This window comes from Salmo trutta, chromosome 34, assembly GCF_901001165.1.
Source record: "Salmo trutta chromosome 34, fSalTru1.1, whole genome shotgun sequence".
Taxonomy (NCBI): Eukaryota; Metazoa; Chordata; class Actinopteri; order Salmoniformes; family Salmonidae; genus Salmo; species Salmo trutta.
Window position 1 is genome coordinate 18322683 of NC_042990.1, and position 21426 is coordinate 18344108.

The 21426-nt window shown below is 44.4% G+C and overlaps 1 protein-coding gene across 5 annotated transcripts in view; it reads right to left on the bottom strand.

Moving 5' to 3' along the window:
* The window catches only part of trappc9 (trafficking protein particle complex subunit 9), a 282398-nt gene that overhangs the window by 2471 nt on the left and 258501 nt on the right, over positions 1 to 21426 (bottom strand). The window lies entirely within an intron of this gene.

Here is a 21426-nt window from a genome sequence, read left to right on the forward strand (position 1 = left end):
ACACACACACACACACACACACACACACACACACACACACACACACACACACACACACACACACACACACACACACTAGTGCAATGCCTTGTGGCTGTAGTTAGAAGTGCTAGTCAGAGCCATTGAGGCCATGCGACATGAAAGAGCCGGGTGTGAGTGTTGTGGTGTGTCCTCTGCTGTGGTGTGTTGTACCACAGACTGCGGAGCCTCACAGGCAGACGTACACAGACTGGAGGGTCAGGCTGGAGGGAGGGAGCTGAGCCGTGCCACACTGAGCCCCCTCCCTAGTGAAACAGGGTGTCCCACCCCAGGGAATCTGCAACTCTACCACAGTGCCATTCAGCTCCACATCTAAAACTACACTATGTTGAACCTGGAACGACACATTCAGCTACACATCTACACTGTATGTTTGAACCTGGAACGACACATTCAGCTACACATCTACACTGTATGTTTGAACCTGGAACGACACATCTACACAGTATGTTGAACCTGGAACGACACATTCAGCTACACATCTACACTGTATGTTTGAACCTGGAACGACACATCTACACAGTATGTTGAACCTGGAACGACACATTCAGCTCCAGCTAGCTATACGTCTGCATTGCCAATCTACCGAGCAGTCTCTTAACTCACTGCAATAGACTAAGCTACTTCTATCAGAACCCGAGAATACGTACACAGAGGTTCTCTAGAGGAGAACGCTGTGTGTCTCTCTGTCTGTGTGAAAAAGTTGTCTCCAAAACGTGTTGTGATGGAATATGATTGACAGTGTAAGAAGAGAGGGAGAGACGACTGAGGCAGACGACAGTCAAGTCAAACAGTAGCAATGTGATCAGTACAGAGATGTAACGTCACAACATTACCATTACCCCTGAGCAGCAGAGGGTTCTTCTGGTAGGAATCCACTCTCCGTTGTAACTGGGTTCTACACTGTATAATCCAGATGATTTGCTTGTCTTTTTACTCACATAAAAGCCAGGTAATTATTTGGTGCAATTATGCTAAACATGGATCTGTGAGTATTTGAATAGTCCCGTTAACATATTGTTCATGATATTTGGGCTTTAGTGTCTCCACAGCTTGGAGGGACCTGTGGGACTTAACAATACACTCCGACAGTACACACCAATCATAGGTAGGAGATTCTAACGTGACACCTTTCCAATTGGTTAGATTTAGTTGTTCAAAAGCTTGTTGGTAGGAGATATGCATATTACAGGTACAGTTGTAAACAGGGATGATGAATTCCAACACATTAACTAGTGAACAAAAGAGGAAGGCAGGTGTGAGATGAGCTGAGCCACAGGCCGGTTTCTGTCGGGGGGCCGGAGCATAATCATAATCATTGACCACAACTAAACCCCAAATGAGATTATATTTGAAAATACCAATGATTTGTAGCTGAACTTCTGGTAATTTTAGACTTTTTTTTAACTAAAAACCTTCGGGGCCCAGATACAAAACACTAGAGGGACACCTCTGACCCGCCGGCCGCCAGTTGCCAATCCCTGGTCGACACACACGTCCACACGCAAGCGCACACACACACGCCTCAATCCCCGCCTGCACATTTACAACACAAACTCCTGTTAACTCCTCTCCTCCTTGGTAGTCTGCACAAAGCCTGAGTGACTGAGGGAGTCATTAAGGGAATACTTCAGCTCAACTCAGAGTTAAGTACAGCCTGCAGTGGGAAGGAAGCCCAGGGTTACAGGGGAGGAACCTGCAGTAAAGAACTAATGGCTATCACATTGACATTAGACGGCAGTTCTACCTCAGACCTTGTATGCCTTTCAATAAAGTGCTTAGCCATGCTGCACCATTATAAGGGCCATAAGAAATAGTTTCACTTTAGGGGCTACATACAGTGTCTTTCTGTATTCAGACAGCATCATAATCAAGACCTCCAGGGACTGCTGAGCACCGATGTGTGAGCGTGTGAGCTGAGTGGATTCCGCGCTGTCTTCTTCCACCGCCATGATAAACATATCATGGTCTCTAAATAAGTAATAGATTCTGGTTGGTGTTCCTCTTAACCAATGAACAAAGGGAAAGCGAAGAAACCCAGGCCTGTGATTGGTTGACTGAACGAGGCACCCAGCATCTTGTTCCATTTTCTCCAGAGAAGAATGTGACAGATTTCTCCTTAATAGCATACGCTGCATAGTGTGTGTGTGTGTTTACCGTGCGTCAGTTAAACACTACCCCCATGGTTCCCTGCCCTGCATGGTTCTCAGTGCTAGACAGGTGTGTGATGTAAACAAGGTGATTAAACCATGTGTGTGATTTAAGTCTTTGGGGGTTTGAGTAAACACACCTCACCCCATCACCCCAGGGCCACAGTGCTGAGAGGATGAAGTGAAGCAGAATTAATAGTTAAATTAAAAGACCATGTTTTGTTACCAAACAAGAAGCCACCTATAACAGGAGAGAGAGAGAAGCTGGAGAACAAATGGTTCCCTTTCCTCATTCTCATACTGGTGTATTAGAGGGAGGGAGGGAGAGAGAGAGGGAGGGAGGAAAGGAATGGTGAGAGAAAGAGGAGAAATAGAAAGGTTGGGAGGAAGGAGGAGGAGCCGTCTGACAGAAGAATTGTACTGATAAAACACCAAACACAGACATATAGACAAATTCCAGCAGACTGGGTAGTCGGGGAATAGAGACAGAGAGAGAGAGAGAGACAGAGAGAGAGAGAGAGAGAGAGAGCGAGCCAGCAGAAGAGAGAGAGAGAGAGAGAGCGAGCCAGCAGAAGAGAGAAGCGCGCGAGCAAGAATGAGCGAGAGACAGAGAGAGAGAGAGAGAGAGAGAGAGAGACAGAGAGAGAGAGAGAGAGAGAGAGAGAGAGAGAGACTTCACTGCAATTAAACACACCACTAGCTACAACAGCTGCTCCTTTTGCAGTCGCAACAAGTGGTCTGTAGTTTTCTTCTTGTTGCTGTGGCCACACTCTATTGCGGAGGCAAAGAGCTGCGCTGCGGCGTCACCACAGCAACCACGCTTGGCCCCAGCCAGTGCAGGGCAGAGAGAGAGATATAGGAGAGAGAGCTAGATGGAGGAGAGAGAGCGAGTGAGGGAGAGAGCATGAGTGGGAGGGAAAGAGAGAGTGAGAGGAAAAGAAGGAAAGAGAGAGAGAGAGAGGGAGAGAGGAAAAAGAGGGAAAGAGAGAGGAAAAGAGGCAGAGAGAGAGAGAGAGTGAGCGGGAGGGAAAGAGAGAGGGAGAGAGAGAGTGAAAGAGAGAGGAAGAGAGAGAGTGAAAGAGAGAGGAAGAGAGAGAGTGAAAGAGAGAGGAAGAGAGAGTGAAAGAGAGAGACCTGCTGAATACACTACATTACGATATGAGTGAGGATATCACTGATGAAAACTAGCGAGTCTGTGATAAAACAAACCTCACAGCATCTCTTCTCTACTTCTATGTGACAGAAAAACAACGTGTTTACCTGATTTGTTTGATATTAATAGTTAGCAATTAATACTTAACAAATAGGAAGACATTTATGTTCTGTTTAATTATGTTTCTGTAGTTAGCCTGGGCGTATGGTCAAGAAATGGGTTTTGCTAGAGATAGCTCGAGCTGACAATGACTTGGTAATAAAACCTAAAGCTGGCATTCCATAGACAAGATGTGGTGTGTGTGACCCGAGACAGAGATAGCTTGGAAGAGTTTAGAGAAACGCCTCATTGTCTCATCATCCTGGCATCTGGGAAACTAAGCCGGGTTGGAACCAGTCTGACTAAGCATTTTTAGGTCCTATATAAGATCAGTTTTTTTCCCCCATTTTCAGTTAGACTGTAGGGTTGACGGTTTCATTATTGCAATAACGAACCGATATTGAATAAAGATGATAGTTGAAGAAATGACAAAGTGTCTCTCACTTGATTAGAATATTCCACAACAAGCTACAGCAGATAAGGTCTCCTCTCTAGGAATTACACCTATGTTTTAGAGAGGTGCCAATTCTCCAGGCTGAGTGTGTGCGCGTGTGTGCGTGTGTGTGTGTTTGTGTTCAGTGGCAGTCGTAGCGTATCACCAGGTTGACTCAACACAGCAGCATGATTGAGTCAGTCAGTCAGTCATATTCGATAGGAAGGAGACTGGAGGACTCAGCAGGAAGACAGAGACGCTGCTGCTGCATGGCATGACATGCTCAGTGCATAGCTTCTCCCATGGGGGTTCTCTCTTACATTATGTCTGGGTCTTAACTACTAAATACTAGCTATCACCTGATTCTGCTGGTTCAGGAGAGACCTTTGGTCATGTTAAGGTAGCTGTGTAGTTACACAGGTGGTATGGTTCTATTTAGGATGCCGTTCAGGCTAAATCAAGTGCCCCTTACGTAGTTGAAAGAAAACAAATACTATGTGGACCCAGGTGTGGTAGCTAGGCCTAGTTGGAGGCCTAGCTACAGGGAAAGTTTAATAGTGCCCAGTTACCACTTTAGGCCAGGGTCCTTGATGGATAAACTGATGGGAGCCTGGGTGTGCTGGCTGTCTAAAGGTTGGTTGGGATATGTGTGTGTGTGTGTGTGTGTGTGTGTGTGTGTGTGTGTGTGTGTGTGTGTGTGTGCCCGTAAAAGGTTGCGTTGTGGCGTGGTGTAACTAAAAATATCCCCACCCCCAGCGCCATCTGGCCCTTTACAACTATCGCCATAACAACCAGCAGCACCACTTCTGCTGTCTTTCACCACCATGAACAATCAGCTTTTAAAGATTCAATCTGTTACAGCGGGAGGACAGAGGAGAAGAGGGAAGGGCAGAGTAAGAGAGGAGAGAAGTTAGGGAAATACAATGTTTTGTCTTCACAAGCTAGGTTTCCAATCCAATTGGTGACAGATGGTCATGCAAATATTATAAAATAGGCATAAATAAAATGATGCACAACTTTCCTACCAATGGTGTGTTTCTTCCATACTGACTTGTTGCTGATAAAAATCAGTACGTGATGACAAGTACTTTTTCGCCTAAATTTTCATGTACCGACTAAAAATGAAAAGTTCGATGGGTTCCCATCGCATTTGAATCTCTACCGACAGTTTTGTTAGAAAAAACGTTGCGTTAAATAACAAATGTTTCTACTCTGGTCTTGGCACATGCGTGCTAGCCAACCGCTGGCTGCTACAGTCCGGGTAGGCTGTGCGGGTAGGCTGTGCGGGTAGGCTGTGCGGGTAGGCTAAGCGGGTAGGCTGTGCGGGTAGACTGTGCGGGTAGACTGTCCGGGTAGACTGTCCGGGTTGTATAGTCTACATGGTGAGAGTATTATGGATAAGAGAGAGAATATTTGTATTTATCAAATGGCAGTCAAGCATCGATCATCATGTCACCAGACTAATACCCTTGATATTTATTGGAAAGGCGTATCAAGCTTATCACGTGCACTTGTGAACTTCCTCATAACTTATTTCATCTGTAGCCTAACAAACCGCATGCTTTGCCGAGTTGTAGAGGACCTCACACTATGGCATGACTCAACGTTTACTTCAAAATTATGGTTATTATATCAATATGTCAATTTCTTCTATAAGGAATTTTACTGACACAAAATGATCCCACCATGTCGAACGAACATTTATAAATGTCTGCATTTATACAATTTTACATATTTTTTTTGTATATGGTATGACTTTACTTGTGGTTACGGTCTAGTTCATTTGTATTGATTGAACAAGTTGAGGTACACAACATATACAATACCTTCACTCAGTTTGTGGACTACTGTCTGTAATATCTAAAGCATGTGACAGACTTAAGAGCTGGGAAGTAGTCGCTCTACTGCTTTGGCCAGCTATGTAGCAACACATGCAGCATGGATGATAAAGAGTAAAATCAAAACATGTAATGCCAATTTAGAACCCATTTATTGCAACACACTTATAAAGGCTCGGAGTAATGTTGAGGCATCTGTGCCTCTCTATCAATGACTGTCCTTACGTCACGGTTACTGTACGCTAACATGTTTTACACAGAATTGGTTGAATAACAATGATCAAACTTATTGGCAAGCCCCCTAGCTACCCAGCTGGGGAGTGTAGGACTGTTTTTGTTGGGGGATGAGTGATTTCATTGGTCCTCTGTGTGAAATGCGGCTATTGCACTGTACAGCGCTCTGAGAGTAGAGCTGGCTGGTATCAGGGCTTCTGGCCGAGACAGAGGGAGAGAGCAGTGGCTCTGTGACCAGATCAGACAGACAGAGAGACCAATGGCTTTGTGACCATCTCTGAGAGAGAGAGAGAGAGAGAGAGAGAGAGAGAGAGAGAGAGAGAGAGAGAGAGAGAGAGAGCGAGAGAGACCAGTGGCTCTGTGACTAGCTCTGAGAGAGAGAGAGAGAGAGAGAGAGAGACAGCGAGAGAGACCAGTGGCTCTGTGACTAGCTCTGAGAGAGAGAGAGAGAGAGAGAGAGAGAGAGCCGAGAGAGAGAGAGCCGAGAGAGAGAGAGAGAGAGAGACGAGAGAGAGAGAGACGAGAGAGAGAGAGACGAGAGAGAGAGCCGAGAGAGAGAGAGAGAGAGAGAGAGAGACGAGAGAGAGAGAGACGAGAGAGAGAGAGACGAGAGACGAGAGAGCGAGCCGAGAGAGAGAGAGAGAGAGAGAGAGAGAGAGAGAGAGAGAGAGAGAGAGAGAAAGAAAGAGAGAGAGAGCGAGAGAGAGAGAGACACTAAGTAATGTAGAGATTGACTGGCCCCCGCCTGACTGACTCTCCCGCTTATCAACTAGAAAAAAACTGTGGCCGCATACACACACCTGCCTCTCTCCTCTGAATGGTTGTCATTTTGGCTGCTGGCTACAGACCGACCTGCTTCTTCCCAATGAGAGAGCTTTAATTAGTAGAAGTTCTATGAAGCATGACTAATACTGCACGCACGCACGCAAGACAGTTAGATGCACAAATATCATACCACCCACAAAATGCGAACCTCCCCTGTTATTGTAACGGTGAGAGGTTAGCATGTCTTGGGGGTAAGATATAAAATGCTAACCTCCCCTGTTATTGTAATGGTGAGAGGTTAGCATGTCTTGGGGGTAAGATATAAAATGCTAACCTCCCCTGTTATTGTAATGGTGAGAGGTTAGCATGTCTTGGGGGTAAGATATCTGTAACTTTCTCACTCATTATTATTCCAGATTCCATCAGGACTACGCGTCATCATGGTAGCATCCACATGAATGTAGAAGTGTTTAGAAAATATTCTACACTTATTTACAATAAAAGCTCACTGCATACTGGAGTGTTTAAATAGCGTTGACGTATCCACAGACAACAGGGATGTTTCCCTTCTTCTTCCACTGTGGACTCTCTGTCTATAGATGCAGATCTCTGTGGTCGCCGTAGCACCAGCACCCCATAATACTGTACGTAACAAGGAGATGGAGAGAGAGTGGCCAGATGCCATTGGATACCACTGGCTCCAATCTAAAGATGGAAATGTAATTTGTTGTGTCTCATTTGATCCCTCTCTCTGACTCTCCTTTTTCTACTTCAGTCAGAACCAATTGAGGCAATTTCCATGTATAATTATCTATTCTATTTGGGGCTTCCTGAACTGAATTGGCAGCGTCTGGTCATTTGTTATTCAGTCCAGATCGGCCATCACAGCCCCAGAGGGAACGTGCTCACTGCATATGGCCAGGGGGAAGCAGGCTACATTTACTCCAATAAATGGTTGCTAAGAATAGAATTGTTTAGCGTTCCAAGTGGCACAGCGGTCTATGGCACTGACCCGGGTTCGATCCCAGGCTGTGTCACAACCGGCCGTGACCATAGGGCGGTGCACAATTGGCCCAGGTGTGTCCGGGTTAGGGGAGGGGCTTTACTTGGCTCGTGGCGGGCCAGACGCCTGCAGGCTGACTTCGGTCGTCAGTTGAACAGTATTTCCTCTGACACATTGGTGCAGCTGGCTACCGGGTTAAGCGGGCGGGTGTTCAGCAACACGGTTTTCCGGGTCATGTTTCAGGGACGCATGGCTCGACCTTCGCCTCTCCCGAGCCCGTTGGGGAGTTGCAGCGATGAGACAAGATCGTAATTGGATGTCACAAAATTGGGGAGAAAAAGGGGGTAAAATACAAACAAATAATAAAAAATATTGTTAGACAATGCTCTATGGTACAGGCAACACAGCACACCCACACACTCTGAACTAACAGGTCAGTTCTGTGTTTTCCACCTCAATGGTTAACGATGTGGTGAAGGCAAAAAGCTGATTCTAGATCTGTGCCTAAGGGCAGCAGAGCCTAAACTGCAGTAAACATTGTTCAGCCTGGTTCAGAACCATGGACAGCTCTGGATAGCCTACCTCCTTCAGTCCTGCCATAATTACTGAGTCAGGGCATTTCCTTTCAAGAACCATCATAGCAGATGTTTATGACTCAAGTCAGAATCAACCAAGAAAAGCTGTAATGGTCAGACTTTCAGAGTTAGTGGCCTCCCGGAGAGAGTTCCAACCAATGAATGTAGGGTTCCAGCCCCAGCCATCAGAGTGTTATACAGAGCTCTTAAAGAGGGGATGTCACGGGGACTACAGCCATACAGCACACGTGTCAGAAGTGTCATAACGGAACGGAAAAACGGAATAGAAAATATATTAGTGGGACAAAAGGGTGTTAAGGATGGTGAATGCTAACCTGTTGTATCTGAGAAGTATGCCACTCAGAAAGAAGGAATTCCGTGGTGAGAATTAAGTAACTAAGGCCCTGTTCAAAATAAAACCCTGCACTTCTTATGACGGATATTTGTAAATAACCAAACGGTGCTTCCCCGACACAGCAAAGTGAGAAATGACAATGAACAGCTGATTCTCTAAGGGGTAGGTAGGGAAGAGAAGAGCGGTGAGAGAGAAGTGAAAGAGCATTATTGTATTTTATTAGGGAGAGGACCGAGTCTGCACCACCTCAGCTGCTGAAACCTGGTGAAATCAATGTTTGACTGTCATTTTACAATTAGATTTAGGCTAAAAGCTGTGTTTGTTCAGATGGGCTCTCAAAGGGGACCCGTCACAGCATGAGGCTGTTATTACTGTGATGTTTGCATACGGAACATTCATTTGTGATGTTGTGTGATAGACTCATGATATGACTTCATCCTCCAGCACAACTTCCCCCTCTGTTCATAGCAGTCTATTCATGCACAATAACACAGACCCCCCCCCCCCCCAGGCGTCCAGCCATTAGGCTACAGTCAGAATCACAGGTTGGAAAACCAGCATCATATTCCTATTCTCTAAAGGCCAAACAAACAGTAAACAAACAGCTTTCAGCATTTTCCAAATGACTTTCATTAGCGTTATCGCCACCCTTTTGAGCTGCATCACCCCCCTGCATCCCCGATAGAGACAAAGGAGATACGAGTACAACTCTGAGGACTCGTGCTTGGGCTGTGTTAGTATGAAGCAAGTGATTTATGTCAGAGCTGAACCGAGCAGAGCAGGAGAGCTAGGCACTGAGGATCCACTTGAGCACAAAGCAACGAGCCATTCGCTGCAAAGCCCTGCTAATCACGTAGATAGATCATATATAGAAGAGAATTCAAATTATTCCCTATTTCCCCAGCAGACTACAACAGCCACAGTGTTCTGGGGGTAGAGAAATAACAACAGATTTCAAAGGCCAGATTGTAGGGAGGAATAATGAAGTCAAAAACAGCTGTTTGACTAACTCTAATGTGATAATCCAGCTCTCTCTAACATCCAGAGCAGAGGTAGGCAACACTTTATGTTTTTGAATTAAATAACTTGGAAGACCAAATGTGTTGAATTTAGTCAATCACTGAACCGGCCAATTAGCTCAGTTGGTCTGGTGTGGTGCCTAGTTGTGGACCATATCCTGCGATACCTGCGGCCCTCCAGGAAGAAGGCTGCTTACCCCTGATCCAGAGAATTCTATAAAGGAGACATCTTTTCTTGGAGAATAGAATTTTAACAGCATTGATCACTTAAAGTAAGACCGATTATGAAAAGATAAGCCTAGCCAATGTGTTTTACCTAGCCATTCTTATGCTTCAGCGGCCCAACAAGACACCGTACGTTGTTCTTCTCCCAACATGGTTTTAACATGGTCCAACATGGTTTAACATGTTAGCATCCATTGTTCTTCTCCTACATGATTCATGGTAACATTAGCCTACATTCCACTCTGAAAACCCTTAAGAACATTGGGATTCTAGTCGTTTCACGAGTTACATCTTTGCACAGATCACTTCTCATTTAAAAGTGGGTGTATTGTTTTGTTCCTCAGTCTTCAGCCTAAAGGAAATCATTCGTATTAATGTGAGACGACCTTCCCCATGGAGGCTGAGTGTTATTCCTTATTCATAAAGGATACAGTACCGCTCATTATCGCTGATTAATATTAGCATGCTACAACATGCCTTAGACAAGAGAACTCATTACACTTCATTTTAGTCTAAAATAATGTTCATAGAGACAGTAGATGATGGTTAACATGGCTTTGCCTTCAGAACAGCCTCAATTCGTCGGGGCATAGACTCTACAAGGTGTTGAAAGCGTTCTACAGGAATGCTGGCCCATTTTGACACCAATGCTTCCCACAGTTGTATCAAGTTGGCTGGATGTCCTTTGGGTGGTGGACAATTCTTTATACACACGGGAAACTGTTGAGTGTGAAAAACCCAGCAGCATTGCAGTTCTTGCCACACTCAAACTGGTGCGCCTGGCACCTACTACCATAAACTGTTCCAAGACACAAATCTTTTGTCTTGCCAAATCACACTCTGAATGACACACGATCCATGTCTCAATTGTCTCAAGGCTTAAAAATCTTTTAACCTGTCTCCTCCCCTTCATCTACACTGATTGAAGTGGATTTAACAAGTGACATCAATAAGGGATCCTAGCTTTCACCTAGATTCACCTGGTCAGTCTATGTCATGGAAAGAGCAGGTGTTCTTAATGTTTTGTACACTCAGTGTAAAACATTAGTCTACGTGTGTTCCAGTGAAGTAAACACAGTCTACTCTACAACACAGTAAGAGGAGTAGCATGAATCTCTAAAGACAAACAATAACAGGCATTCAACAACAACACAGAGAGAATTGTCTTCATTGTATTCATTCAACGCACATATGAAATGCATTATCCTCCGGGGTGCCATACAGGAGAACAGATATAAAGCCATTTATCTACTATCACTATCAAATATTTGCCAACTGGGAGAGTATAGCAGTTCACTGAGCTGGAGCTGTATTGTGTTGTAAAAGGATATACCTGTTTTTCCTACAGTATGACATCATTTCTCTCTTCAAGACTGGAAAAATAAACAGTAGCATGGACAACGGCCTGCCATTATCCCTATACACGCACAGGTACAGGCCTGCCATTATCCCTATACACGCACAGGTACAGGCCTGCCATTATCCCTATACACGCACAGGTACAGGCCTGCCATTATCCCTATACACGCACAGGTACAGGCCTGCCACTAACTTAATACACTGGTGTACGCATGCGCACGCACGCACACGCAAAATGGCCCGCTTCTATCCCAATACATTGACTGACTCCTGCACCGTTACCAATACTAAGACTAGGAGGACTATGAGGGAGGGATGGAGGGAGAAGAGGGGAAAGAAGAGAGAAGAGAGGATGAGGGATCGGGGGAGAAAACACCTTCAGTGCGGAACCAGCTTTATTAAGCTACAGGAAGATTCACCTGGGTGGATCAGTGAAGAACATGGCGAGCTGTCATACCCTGCACGCACACACGCTATAAAAGCACACTTTGATTTCCTGCCTTATTACATTTCACCACACCCCCTCTTTAAATCAGCTCTCACCCAAATGATGCAAATGAGCCACTTTTACCTTTGATATTACTCCTTAATACGCAGACATACCTTAATGCATAGCAACAAGTCCTTCACGTTAAAGACAAAGACAACGGGCCTTCCGACTGGCACAGCAGTCTAAGGCACTGCTTCGCAGTGCTAGAGGCGTCGCTGCAAACCCAGGTTCGGTCCCGGGCTGTATCACAACCGGGCGTGATCGGGAGTCCCATAGGGCGTCGTACAATTGGCCCAGCGTCGTCCGGGTTAGGGGAGGCGGGCCGGCCGCCTGCAGGCTGGGTTAAGCGGGCGGGTGTTAAGAAGTGCGGTTTGGCGGGTCATGTTTCGGAAGACGCATGACTCCACCTTTGCCTCCCGAGCCCTTTGGGGAGTTGCAGCGATGAGACAAGATCAAAATGTAAAAACAAGACAAAGTCAACGGAGGCAAACCCAGCTCTAGCTTTGGTTCCCTGAGCTATCTTCATTTAGCTTTAGCCGTTTGTTCAATGAGGCCTGAACTTCAATTTGATTTACCCTGCAGGAGACGGGAACCTCTTTCTCTCCCATGGAGGGACAGATAGACAAGTCGAAAGACAGACAGACTACGCTAGACCACACAGGTCAGAGTCAGGGAGCGGATGCATGCCAACTAGTCAAAGCATCTTCATTTGAAAAACTCATTAAGCCACTTGATTAAGGAAACCCTTTAATGTACTTCTGAGGGTGTCACACAGTGAAGGGCACTAAGACCTCACGATTCGACGCAATCAACGTCTTCACCAGCGTTCTTATTACCAGTCTGTAAAGTGGATGTTCCTTTCGGTCTCCTTCCACCACCTCCTCTGGATGCGTGCCTGCCTTACTGTGGGAGGAGCCCTGCCTGCCTGAACCGTCACGGTCTTAACACACTCACACTAACCACTCCTAGTGAGGCTGCAGCCGCATGTAGCCATGCCAGTCCGCCAGAGGATCTCCTGGGGAGGAACAGCCAGACAGTAGCTGCTAAATGAGTGTCATCAGTTGGGTAAAGATATGGGTAGAACTAAATCCTGCTGACATGCACACCCTGAGGCCACAGTGCGCTGGCGAGCATCAGCACATTTTGTTATCCTGCTCCTGTTTTTAGGTCTGAGGAAGGGAAAAATTTTAAGGACGAGTGATGCTTTATTTCTTCCTGCAGTTCAGCAATGTGGCATCAGGCTGCCTGTGTGTGTGTGTGTGTGTGTGTGTGTGTGTGTGTGTGTGTGTGTGTGTGTGTGTGTGTGTGTCAGCAATGTGGCATCAGGCTACCTGTGTGTGTGTGTGTGTCAGCAATGTGGCATCAGGCTGCCTGTGTGTGTGTGTGTGTGTGTGTGTGTGTGTGTGTGTGTGTGTGTGTGTGTGTGTGTGTGTGTGGTATCAGGTGGACATTCTGCTCATCCCTACTCATAATTTGTCAGCTGATTAAGCAGTAATAGAGCACTTGGCTACTGTTTCAAATGTGTTCCAAATGTGGGCCAAGTGTGTTTCAAATGTGTTCCAAATGTGGGCCAAGTGTGAGTAGGTGATACCACATTTTCTTCCCCAATGTGGGTGAATTTCTACTTTCAGTAAAAGCAGACATTCACCTAATTTATCGCTGACATTCATGTCCTTTGTGGGAACTAATCTAGAGGTTATATATGCTGTGATAGGGGTATCTAGGGGTTAAATACAGTATGCTGTGATAGTGGTATCTAGGGGTTAAATACAGTATGCTGTGATAGGGGTATCTAGGGGTTAAATACAGTATGCTGTGATAATGGTATCTAGGGGTTAAATACAGTATGCTGTGATAGGGGTATCTAGAGGTTATATATACTGTGATAGGGGTATCTAGGGGTTAAATATAGTATGCTGTGATAATGGTATCTAGGGGTTATATATGCTATGATAGGGGTATCTAGAGGTTATATATGCTGTGATAGGGGTATCTAGAGGTTATATATGCTGTGATAGGGGTATCTAGGGGTTATATATGCTGTGAAAGGGGTATCTAGGGGTTAAATACAGTATGCTGTGATAATGGTATCTAGGGGTTATATATGCTATGATAGGGGTATCTAGAGGTTAAATACAGTATGCTGTGATAATGGTATCTAGAGGTTAAATACAGTATGCTGTGATAGGGGTATCTAGAGGTTAAATACAGTATGCTGTGATAGGGGTATCTAGAGGTTAAATACAGTATGCTGTGATAGGGGTATCTAGGGGTTAAATATAGTATGCTGTGATAATGGTATCTAGGGGTTATATATGCTGTGATAGGGGTATCTAGAGGTTAAATACAGTATGCTGTGATAATGGTATCTAGGGGTTAAATACAGTATGCTGTGATAGGGGTATCTAGAGGTTAAATAAAGTATGCTGTGATAATGGTATCTAGGGGTTATATATGCTGTGATAGGGGTATCTAGAGGTTAAATACAGTATGCTGTGATAGGGGTATCTAGGGGTTAAATACAGTATGCTGTGATAATGGTATCTAGGAGTTAAATACAGTATGCTGTGATAATGGTATCTAGGGGTTAAATACAGTATGCTGTGATAGGGGTATGTAGAGGTTAAATACAGTATGCTGTGATAGGGGTATCTAGAGGTTAAATACAGTATGCTGCGATAGGGGTATCTAGAGGTTAAATATAGTATGCTGTGATAATGGTTTATAGGGGTTAAATACAGTATGCTGTGATAATGGTATCTAGGGGTTAAATACAGTATGCTGTGATAGGGGTATCTAGGGGTTATATATGCTGTGATAGGGGTATCTAGGGGTTAAATACAGTATGCTGTGATAAGGGTATCTAGAGGTTAAATACAGTATGCTGTGATAATGGTATCTAGGGGTTAAATACAGTATGCTGTGATAGGGGTATCTAGAGGTTATATATGCTGTGATAGGGGTTATATATTCTGTGATAGGGGTATCTAGAGGTTATATATACTCTGATAGGGGTTATATATGCTGTGATATGCCAAGCATGTGAATCCAGGTCCTCTCATTAAAACGTTTCTCTGCATTCCCCACTGGATCATACAAACAAGAGACAAGACAGCATGCTCCACTTTCTCCTCAGCTCCTCAGAGTCTTCACTTTACTTGGTAAACAAAAGAGTCATTACTCCAGGAAGGGACACGTATTTCTTTCCAGGGAGGGAAGGAGATATAGAGGGAGGATGGTACAGTTTGTAAATTAAGGAATGAATTAAGTTTAGTGAAAGTGACAAGGCTGGAGACCACATCCAAGGTTTGGATTACAAAGATACAATTTATTATTCATGACTGAGCATGTGTGTTTGTGTGTGTGTGTGTTTCTCTGTCTAGCCTCACGAACTGAATGTGTTTTGTCCTGATCCTTGGGCGATAGTGCTGATAATATGCAACTCACTGAAGAACTTGTAAAGATTGCAATATTATATTTTTAACACGTTGCTTTAATTACAGCCCTTCCCAGAAATGAATGTGTTCAGACCATAGAGAGAGGGAGAGAGCACCAGTGACCACACAAAGAATGCAAATGGGTTATTATACAGACACTGAGACACAGCTATTAAGTAGGCCTACGCTGTATAAGTAGGCCTACACCGCACAAAAATATCTGAAGTAGGTTTGTCGAATATACATGTTTGTATATAGAGAAAAGGTTGTGTTTTATGCTATCTTGGTATGTGATAAGCACTGGTTCTAAAAAGGTCAAATCCCCCCAAAAATAGACATTATCTACTACTCATATCAAATCACTCACTAAGAGAGTAACGATCATGATTATGATAACAAGAAAAATATCACCATAACCACTGAATGAAACAGCCCGTTTAGTAATAGACTGGCAGGGGGATGAGTGATGCATCATTACCTTGCACTGAAATGATGCGAAATGTTTAAAACGGCTCAGTGAAGGTCAAGCTAAATGATGCTAAGCAATCCACGTTGCTGGCCTCTAAATGAAATCACTGAACTCTCCAGAACATCTCTGCACCTCTTCACCATCAATCAACCACCCTGGAGCACGAGGGTCTGTCTCTCTTCCCCTCTCTCCATCTCTGTGTAGCAGTATCTCTTTCGCTCTCTCTAGGTACTTTACCACTGTCCCATACTTGCATAGCACTTACAATACATTGGTTCATTCTAGGTAGTGTGCTATGATGTACATTTGAACAGAGTGTCTTTTGTCTCCACCATCTCATTAACTCTGCAGCTTGTCCAATCAGTGTCCCTTCTCTAACCTTACAGGTCCAATCAACAATCAGCCTCCGACAGTCTCCTCTGTCCTCCCCTCAGACCATGAAGGACGGCATTATCTCTACTAACCTGACCAGGGCCTTGTTATGGTGGACGAGACACGTGTTCAACTAAAGGAAGGGTCATGTTTTCCCATGATGAGTTTTTAGAGATGCTCTTTAGTGCCACTGATCATTAAGAGGTGGCCACTCACTGAGCTCAACACAACCCTGAGCTCAACACAACCCTGTGCTCAACACAACCCTGTGCTCAACACAACCCTGTGCTCAACACAACCCTGTGCTCAACACAACCCTGAGCTCAACACAACCCTGAGCTCAACACAACCCTGAGCTCAACACAACCCTGAGCTCAACACAACCCTGAGCTCAACACAACCCTGAGCTCAACACAACCCTGAGCTCAACACAACCCTGAGCTCAACACAACCCTGAGCTCAACACAACCCTGTGCTCAACACAACCCTGTAATATTTACAACAGTGAAATGCATCCAAAAAAACTGTCTTGGACTCACCCAAGATAAGCGGAAAAATCAGGTTGGTTGTATTTTGAGTGAAGATTCACCATTTTGTAATGGAGGAAAGTAGAGTGAGCTTTCTGGGATTAAAGGTTAACAGCCTGGAAGAAACAGAGTGCCTGATGGGTAAAAGTCATGGTAGGTCACAGTAACCTCCATATACCGTAACTAACCAGCTAAAGAGTTCAATAAAAACTAACCCTAACCATCCAGCTACAGCTAACCATCAGCTATGTAGAGCTCAATAAGGCTTCAAACATTACAGTGTCTCTCAGGCTACACATGTTCATCATGGATGGAAAAAAACTTTAGATCCAGAAAATGACATCATTTGCAATAAAGGACTAATAAAGTTATGAGAGCCAGATAGATGCATGCCCCTCTATGGATCATTATAGCAGGGCAATGAGCTATTGACAAAGGACTGAAACAGCTAGAGGGAAAATTGCTTATATAAAAAAATTGCTTATAAAAGTGGCAATATAAAAGATTAGGGGCTGAACTAAAATGTGATGATAAGGTCTCATTCAGTGGTACGAAGTCAATCACCATTGTTATTGTTATTTAGCCCCCTCGTAGTTGAAACGCATGCAGCACATTACCTATTCAGCATTAGTAGGAGGTACTGCAGTACATTTCACAGCAGGAGGTGCTTAAAAATCAAAATATTTTCTTTTTAGGAAATCCTAGCTGACTCAGTAGGGAGGTAGTGCCGTGACTGATTCAGATATGAAAACAATACTAATACATAATCACACTGAATATTTGTACATTTAGTTAAACCTTATCCTACTAAAAGAATATCTGCAAATAAAAGGAAGTGGTTTCACCAACCTTGATGATTGTTTGGGCATACCAGTAGCCAAAGTTGTAATTCTCATGCTGCAGACTTAACTGAACATTGAATCATTTCAGGATATAAAACGGCTCTCACCCACCTCTCTGCCCTCCCTGTGGGTACCCCAAGGTCACAACAAAATGTTTTGATGCTGATGAGTTTGAGACAAGCGTCCAATATCTGTCTGAACTGAATAACAACATCATCATTAAAAACATCATTATCGTTAAGATTGTGGTGCTCGCTCACTCTCTCACACACACATACACACACTAAGCGATATGGCCTAGAAAAACTCACTATTTTTGTTTCAACTTATGGGTGATTCACAATATATAGAAACTTTTTTCTCTACATAAGATTTGTTTTAAAATTAAAGGTCAAATACTAACAATCTAATGATTCAGGACGTGGGAAATTAGGCTAGTCAAAATAGTTTAACCTGCACCTCTGCAACTGTATCCTGGACTTCCAGACGGGACGCCCCCAGGTGGTAAGGGTAGGTAACAACACATCTGCCACGCTGATCCTCGACACAGGGGCTCCTCAGGGGTGCGTGCTCAGTCCCCTCCTGTACTCCCTGTTTACTCATGACTGCACGGCCAGGCACGACTCCAACACCATCATTAAATTTGCCGATGACACAACAGTGCTCGGCCTCATCACCGACAACAACGAGACAGCCTATGGGGAGGAGGTCAGAGACCTGGCAGTGTGGTGCAAGGACAACAACCTCTCTCTCAACGTGATCAAGACAAAGGAGATGATTGTGGACTACAGGAAAAAGAGGACTGAGCACGCCCCCATTCTCATTGACGGGGCTGCAGTGGAGCAGGTTGAGAGCTTCAAGTTTCTTCATGTCCACATCACCAACAAACTAACATGCTCCAAGCACATCAACACAGTCGTGAAGATGGCACGACAAAACCTATTCCCCCTCAGGAGACTGAAAAGATTTGGCATGGGTCCTCAGATCCTCAAAAGGTTCTACAACTGCACCATCGAGAGCATCCTGACTGGTTGCATCACTGCCTGGTATGTCAACTGCTTGGCATCTGACCGTAAGGCGCTACAGAGGGTAGTGCGAATGGCCCAGTACATCACTGGAGCCAAGCTTCCTGCCATCCGGGACCTCTATACCAGGCGGTGTCAGAGGAAGGCCCTAAAAATTGTTCTCTCTGCTACCGCACAGCAAGCGGTACCGGAGCGCCAAGTCTAGGTCCAAGAGACTTCTAAACAGCTTCTACCCCCAAGCCATAAGACTCCTGAACATCTAGTCAAATGGCTACCCAGACTATTTGCAGTGCCCCCCCCCCCACCACCACTGCAACTCTCTGTTGTCATCTATGCATAGTCACTTTAATAACGTTAATAAAGTTTAGCCCCGTGTGGCTCAGTTGGTAGAGCATGGTGTTTGCAACGCCAGGGTTGTGGGTTCGATTCCCACGGGGGACCAGTACGGAGAAAAACATTTATGAAATGTATGCATTCACTACTGTAAGTCGCTCTGGCTAAGAGCGTCTGCTAAATGACTAAAATGTAAATGTAAAATGTTTAGCCAACTGAACAAAAAAATAAATGCAACATGCAACTATTTCAAAGATTTTACTGAGTTACAGTTTATATAAGGACATCAGTCACTTGAAATGAATTAATTAGGCCTGAATCTATGGATTTCACATGATTGGGAATACAGATATGCATCTGTTGGCCACAGATACCTTAAAAAAAAGGTAGGGGCATGGATCAGAAAACCAGTCAGTGTCTGGTGTGACCACTATTTGCTTCATGCAGCGTGACATCTCCTTCGCATAGAATTGATCAGGCTGTTGAATGTGGCCTGTGGAATGTTGTCCCATTCCTCTTCAACTGTTGTAGACATCAATCCAGAGCATCCCAAACATGCTCAATGGGTGACATGTCTGGTGAGTATGCAGGCCATGGAAAAACTAATATTTTCCAGGAATTGTGTACAGATCCTTGCGACATGGGGCCGTGCATTATCATGCTGAAACATGAGGTTATGGTGGCGGATGAATGGCATGACAATGGGCTTCAGGATCTCGTCACGGTATCTCTGCGCATTCAAATTGCCATTGATAAAATGCTATAAAATGCAACTGTGTTCGTTGTCCGTAGATTATTCCTGCCAATACCCTAATCCCACCGCAGCCATGGGGCACTCTGTTTGCAATGCTGACATCAGCAAAACGCTCGCCCACATGACGCCATCTGCTCAGTACAGTTGAAACTGGGGGTTCATCCGTGAAGAGCACACTTCTCCAGTGCGCCAGTGGCCACCGAAGGTGAGTATTTGCCCACTGAAGTCGGTTACGACGTCGAACTGCAGTCAGGTCAAGACCCTGGTGAGGACGACAAGCACGGAGATGAGCTTCCCTGAGATGGTTTCTGACAGTTTGTGCATAGATTCTTAGGTTGAGCAAACCCACAGGTTCATCAGCTGTCGGGGTGGGTGGTCTCAGACGATCCCGCAGATGAAGAACCCGGATTTGGAGGCCCTGGGCTGGCGTGGTTACACATGGTCTGCGGTTGTGAGGCTGGTTGAACGTACTGACAAATTCTCTAAAACGACGTTGGAGGCGGCTTATGGTAGAGAAATTAACATTAAATGATCTGGCAACAGCTTTGGTGGACATTCCTGCAGTCGGCATTGTGTTTTGTGACAAAACTGCACATTTTAGTATGGACCACAAGGTCCACCTATGTAATGATCATGCTGTATAATCAGCTTCTTAATATGCCACACCTATCATGAGGATTAATTATCTTGGCAAAGTAGAAATGCTTACAAAAGGGGATGTAAAAAACAATGTGTACACAAAATTTGAGAGAAATAAGCTTTTTGTGCTTTAGGAAGACTTCTGGAATCTTTCATTTCAGCTCATGAAACCAACACTTTACATGTTGCGTTTTTATTTTTGTCAGGACATTTGCTAGCTAACAAGGTAGAACAGTTGAATTGTTATGAACAAAACCTTCTGTCCGTCTCTAACTGCTTGAACATAATGCTAGCCTGTCCACTTTGTTCAGATGTTTAAATCAAGTGGCCTACCTTATTATCAGAATGAAAAGAAGTTGCCAATACCTTATATAATTGTGTTTTATGCTTATTGCACATTTATATAACACAGATTAGACAGGTAGTATAACAGTCTTTGGCTAAAATGCTGCTAGTGATACGTGGTACTGCAATGCACGTGAGACAAACTGAGCATTTATTTTCCAGAATCAATGTTCATTGATACTCCTGTTTTAGTAGTGTATACTCTGCACACAATTGGAAGAGTTGAGACATAAAAAGGGCATGGTTAGGAAGGTTAACTTCTCCTCTGTTAAAGTCAAATAATGTCTCAATGTGTTTCGGTGTCCCATTCGGCTGGACCAAACCTCAAATGTCAGAGAGGAAGAAGAGATCTCTCAACTTTGTTGGTGTGAGTGTCAGGGGGAGGGGCTTGTTGTGTGTTAACAGAGAGAAATAGGAGAAGCGAGAGAGTTCACTTTCGCCAACATCTGTCCAAAATAAGCCCAATGCTTTTCTATGGGCTTATTTTGGACCTAAGCTTGTCGCCTTTGGGACAACAACTTCCATTGTTAGTAGTGATGCACCGATATGACATTTTTGGCCGATACCGATATCCAATATTTTCCTTGCCAAAAAACCCAATACCGATAACAGATATTTAAAAATGTTGCGGCCTTATAAGTATTCTAGTACAGTTAAATAGTTAACACACACACACACACAAACGGTCTAAGGCACTGCATTTCAGTGCAAGAGGCATCACTAAAGTTACTGGTTCAAATCCTGGCATTGTCCGGGTTTGGCCGGGGTAGGCCGTCATTGTAAATAAGAATTTGTTCTTAACTGACTTGCTAGTTAAATAATGGTTACACACAAACACAACCACACTGACCAAAAAGCATTTACGTATGTCCCCATTACCAGTAAAACATAATCAAAACCTATTTCTTTCACTTGCTGTGCTGTTTCATTGTTCATTTGTTCAGTC